Source organism: Branchiostoma belcheri, unplaced genomic scaffold, assembly GCF_001625305.1.
Source record: "Branchiostoma belcheri isolate BF01 breed outbred unplaced genomic scaffold, Haploidv18h27 scaffold83, whole genome shotgun sequence".
In the NCBI taxonomy this organism is placed as follows: Eukaryota; Metazoa; Chordata; class Leptocardii; order Amphioxiformes; family Branchiostomatidae; genus Branchiostoma; species Branchiostoma belcheri.
The window spans coordinates 1161405-1167185 of NW_017804498.1; the positions used below are offsets into that span (position 1 = coordinate 1161405).

General features: G+C 47.5%; 1 protein-coding gene across 1 annotated transcript in view; it reads right to left on the reverse strand.

Annotated features, from left to right (window-relative positions):
• Nucleotides 1–1363, reverse strand: part of LOC109486803 (cyclic nucleotide-gated cation channel alpha-3-like) — a 20762-nt gene extending 19399 nt beyond the window's left edge. The window contains exon 1 of the mRNA XM_019790697.1: nt 794–1363. The gene's annotated coding sequence lies outside the window, so the exon portion shown is untranslated. The remainder of the gene's footprint in view (nt 1–793) is intronic.
• Between the last annotated feature and the right edge of the window lie 4418 nt (nt 1364–5781).

Sequence of the window (5781 nt, forward strand, 5' to 3'; positions counted from 1 at the left end):
TTGCCGAGGGAACGTGTCCGACACCATGTAGTAAGCACTAATTATCTCTGTGAAATCGAGATTTTGGACCACCAGGTCCACATCCGACATGCCCGCGTTTAGGCTCCCGGTGTTTACAGCGAATTAGAGAACAAATACAGGCCGTGTGCACGATAGATTCGTTGATAAGTTCGTACACAAAGTAACGTTTCTTCAACAAGTCTAGTATGAGAGACATGCTGGCTTGGCGTGTACGCGTACTACATTGATCGAATAGTTAACGAAGAAGGCGGTTATTGAGGAGGTAAAGAGAAGCCTACAGGTGGCAGAGATCGGAACGTTCAAACACGGCTGTACATGACAGACGGGGCGCTGGCGGTGTGTAAGGAAAGCCTGACTAAACAACGGCAAATCCCGCGGCTTCAAACCGATCTGCTGGCACCTGTTGGGTACTACGGTTGCCAAGTGGAGGGCAAACAACGTCACTCTATCTTAAACACACAGCGTCTAATGAGCAAGAAACAACAGATATTAATTACGAGACGATACAATATGTAATAGGTCTTCTTGATTTAGAGTAGTCGTTGATTGCTTTTCCTCGGTACTCATAAAAAATCCACCCATATGCGGAAAATATGACTCGACATATAGAAGGCACCTAAGAAATAGGAGTGAAGTTAACTTATCGAACTTATGTAGGAACCTTCCAGTCGTAATCGTTAGTTGATGACCGCACGAAACGTTCAGGTCAGTGGTAACTATTCAAAGACTTCTGTATCCATAGCAACGTTATACAGAATTCAAAAGTCCGTACCTTGGCAACAGCTACAAAGAACTCCGAGAAAAATCCCAGTCTAGTGCCGGATGAGGAGTGGAGTGCGCGCCCGTCCGACCAACTGTCACTCATCAGTACTGTCACCTGTCCACTCTCACCCGCCCAAGCTGCCGCCACATGCACGCAGCATCATAAGACGGCAAATATCATATGATATGACCACCGGGGTGGTTATGACAACGGAAGCATATTAAGGTGATATGTAGTTGTTTTAACCCCCTTGTTCAGCGGTCTCCGATATCCCGCTATCAATGGGCGCCCCACTCCTGCGGTTGGCGCGGGCAGACCCGGGCTGCTGAGGCGGGGAAAGACACAGGTACACCTGGCGAGGCAGAACACCTGTGGTACAGCGTCAGACACACGGGAATCTCCAGCCGGAAATCATTAGCCAGTTTCCTGTTGATGTAGCAGTCCGTCCCGCTGGCCAGTGTTCTGTGGGCAGCCCGCGTCCTGCCGTCACCCTACCCCTCCCACAGAAAACGACCCGTCTTTTCCATACGTCTACTCATATTCAGAGGTCGGTGGTTTGTTTACCCATGAGGCCGAATACACGAATAGTTTTGACGACCGCGCGGTGCCTCTGTCAGACTATCCCCGTGAGAGCGTGCCAGAAGCCACAGAGAGCCAGTAAGGAGGAGGGCCGCACGGACCCGGCCTCGTCATTGGTCGGTGGGTCGCGCCCAAGCGGCTCCTGGCACAAAGAACATTTTCATACACCTGTCATCGGCGCGAGCTTCACGGTCTGATCTGTGGACTCTGCAGGAAATATCAGGCTGTTAAACCCTAAATACCACAAATAAATAACTGGGATATTAATTATATTTTATCTTTTTGATCTCTTTTTTTCACATACATAGCATGAACATTATCATTTACTAGTACCTCCGACCAAGCCTGTGTCCACTCTTACGTACTGTGCAGCACACCGGAGCATGACAAACGAATATTTTCTGTTGTGCGAAGTCGAAGAGTAGAAATCGTACTTATAGTGACCAATTAACCTTCAGCTGTCATGACAAGACCTCAGAAGACGGCATAGCACCGCCGTATCGCTTGTGTCGATTGTTTTGATTGGCGTGAAGGCGCAGGCACGGACGGCTCCGGCGCTGATAAGCAAAGTGCGCGCGCGTGTGAGTCGGGACAAATGACTCCACCTCACACGAGACCTTTCACCCGCTGTCTGTCCTCCCCACAGCCGCCGCTTGTTTGCCTCAGACGCCTTCATGTCTTTGTTCAAGAGCCAACAAAAATACACCACATAGTAACCAAAATAATAAAGTATTTATCTTCAGAACGTCAAGACCTTGAATAGTTCTTCTTTTGCTTTAATGCTTTGTCATGAGAACACCAAAGTACATTAACTAATGAAAAGGAAATGTAGCCATCTTTCATCTTATAGGATTAGGCATTAGCGAGAAGACAAAGTTTCTCTTGTTGCTTCCTATTCAAAGCGGAGACGTCTGTGAAGATAAGATCAGGAAAACGGTAAGAATAAGGTTGTATTTCTTCTGGGTCATGACCAGTTAACCGTGGACACGACGTAGGAAAATTCCATCGAGAAAAAATCCACAGAGAACCAAAAAAAAAAAACAATTGCTGAATAGAAAAAAAAGGAATACCAGTACAAATAAGGCAGAGTTTTAAGTTTAACGTTTGCGAGAAAAAAAAGAATATTGTATATTTGCGATCACACAAGCGTCAATGAATCCATCATCACTATTGAACACGATAGTCCCACTGTGAGCTTTATTCAATATGTTTGACCCATGAATGTATTGCCGTCGTCGCCTTTTCCCCTTTCCTTCATATATTTCTATGCACAAGTACGTGTGTTTATCCTGTACTGAAATATCCGACTACCCCCTCTATAACTGCCCGCCCGGCTGCCCGAATAAAAGTTAGACCTTGGATGTGTGGCTGTTCCTGCAGACGGCCCACTCCAGCCAGACCCTCAGACGATCACCAGTCCAGGTGTAATATGACAGATGGATGGGAAGTTGCCATGAAGAAGGTTTGGTTTGATATCGACTCCTGAAACCGCAGCTGCCGGGCCGGTGCCGTCCACGCGCCGGGGAACACCTGTACACCCCCCGGGGGAGTTGTTTTGTTCCGCCCCGTGAGGAGCTAAGATGCCGGCAAACAAGTTGTTCCGAGATCCTTCTACTTCTAGATCTACTTCCAGATTCCACGTTTAAAACTTGTTACAAGTCCGTAAGCTACAGATCAAAGATATCCACCTTGAGCCAAGGGAATAATCAAGATTATGTTAGTTACTGCGTTGATCATGTAATGTGCTATATAACTTACAAACTTTTAACTAAGTACACAAAAAGACATCCAGAAAACCCTTCTGTTGTCACAAACTTCCCCTTTGCAGACTTATAGAACTGTATGCAGTGTTGGGTTTGAACAGACGCCAGTTTCTACCCCGAGAAACCCACTGCTTGTTGTCACTGATGACACTCTCCTATACCCCTCAGTTATGGCAACACCCACACGTACAGAATCGGCTAGCCCTCTGAAGTGTCTTCTCTTGTTCGACACGCCGTTGCCATGGCAGCGGGACGCGCGGGACCCTCCTGGGCGAACAATATCTCCCCTTCTGAGCTCCAAACGCAGGAGACAATTTACATAGCAGTATAGAATTGAAACAAACAAGTACAAGAAGGTTGAGTAAACAGATCACCCTGCATAAACTTCTCCTCTTGTGCCTTGAATAAATGTTATTGTATGGGTGGAAACATTACACCTGGGACTGAAAGGCGCTCCGTGTATCCCTTTGTAGCGCGTACATCGCTATCCCCGCGCCCTCCCCCGCGGGGTGCACGCCTGGCGGGGAAAATACAAACTGGGCCGCGCGGCCGTGTATAGACCGGACTCCGCATGTGGCGGGATTCTCAAGGCGTGAACTTTATCACATTTCTGAGAAGGAAGGCAGATGAATGGACTGTATGTTTAAGGAGACGTGTAGTAAAGGTGTAGTTAGCGGTTGATCCGATAATGCCGGGTGTAGAGTAGCCGAGTCTGATGAAAGGGCCAACTGCGGTGTAAAGGTTCAACTCTTTTAGTCGAGATGAAGAGCAAGACTGTCTGATGCTGAAAATAGTGATGGAACCGGACCATGTAATCCCTTAAGGGCTCGGTCTCGTACTTTGTACGATCATCGTGCGATCGCAACTTTCTTAGGATAGTCATGTATTTGTCCTGCAAAATTCAGTTGTCTTGTTACAGGAAAAGCTGTCCTAGATCATTGTCGGATGTTGGTTGTGTCACAGCCTGCCGGTGAAGTTAGCCAGCATCAAAATCGACTACTTACGACGAACGTGACCACGCCCTAAATTAGATAATACAGGCGAAATTCTATAAGACACTGGCCTTTAAGTCCCTCGTGGCATAACTCGTGAAAGCAAGACTGTGCACTGAGCTTCATCTGAACACCTCACACCTGAAGTCTTCTGTCCGTTACCGGCATCCACACCTTAATGGAACGTAAACATGTGTCGGCTTTGACCGCAGCCAGGATTAACGTGCTTCAGAGCGCTGACAGATGAAGCAATCTTCATCTTAAGTTTCACTGGGGTTTCGGTGACGTTTTTGCCAAAATTATCTATTCTTCAATAATCAACTATCTATACAATGAGTGGCATAGAAAGGCTATGCGAGCGGACCCGAGATCAAGGGGTCACGAGTTCGATTCCTTGCATTCCTAGGTAGACGTTGTGCCTTTGGGAAAGCAACATTACATGACTTTCCTCACTCAAACCAGGTGTCAATTGGGTACCCGACTTCGGTTGGGGAGGTAAAAGGCGGTGGAAGGAGAGGGCTGCTCCGCCTTCCAATACCATGCCCCTATTAAACACAGCGAATTATCATCTCACTGCCCCTACGGCCTCAAAAAGGCTACGGGGCTACTTTTACCTTTACCATTGACGAATAGGAGCAATCATTATATCGATATCGATACACTAACATCAGTGTTATACGAAAGTATGAATCTGAGATATTTAGTACCAACAGTGATAGTGATGGACTAGAAATTGACGAATCACTGTCGGTGTTGGAAAGAAAGAGAACTCAGACAGTCTAGCTGTAGGCACCCGTCTACATTCAAAGTACACAATATTTTCGGTTGAAGAGAAGGGGGCGACCTTCAGCCCTGGTAGAGCACAGAACACAACGGAGAATTTGTTTGAAAACAGAGGCCATCGCCACGAGCATGTGGGTAAACTTTACCCGCTAACCACCTGTGTTGGCAGTAAGCTCTGCTGCACATTGACTGGCCAGACATCACTCGCTAACGCGAACAAGGCTATTTTCTACTGGATTGATGCTATGTCAGCATCTTCTCAGATCAGCCGACTGGTCCCTCACAGGACAGGCCGTAGTAGGTACTTCGGAAGGCCTGGCTATGGTAACTTGGTTGGCAAGACCCGCAGTATTTCATCGGTACATGGGAAAAATACACAATCTTTCCGAGCCAAGACAACAAACATGTAGACACGGTTGGAATGTTGCCAGTCCTCGTGTTATTTCCCGTGAACAGTCGAGATCGGCAAACATTCCGGCCGGCAGTGCCGTCTGTACACGACGCCATGACGGTCGTCCATCAGAAACCCGACCGAACCACAAACACGCCGTGGAGTTGAACGCCTCTGGCGGGGAGGAGAGCCGTGAATGGGTGATGACAGACATGGGGCGAGGTGTACGTGTAACATCGACACTGTTCAATACAATGTGGGGACCCGCTAGCTATGGCCGCTTGGGATAGGGAAACATTCACAAGGACAGCCTATAAAAGATAAACAACTTATAAAAGCGTCGCTACGTGATGACTCAGTAGATTGAACTTCAAGTATGTGATGGTTATCCAGGTTGCTCCGGCCGATGAGTAAGGATAGGTGAAAACGCATCAAAGTGTGCACAGGAGCAGATAAGCGGGAAATCGCGTTAATCGATTTTGCGAACGT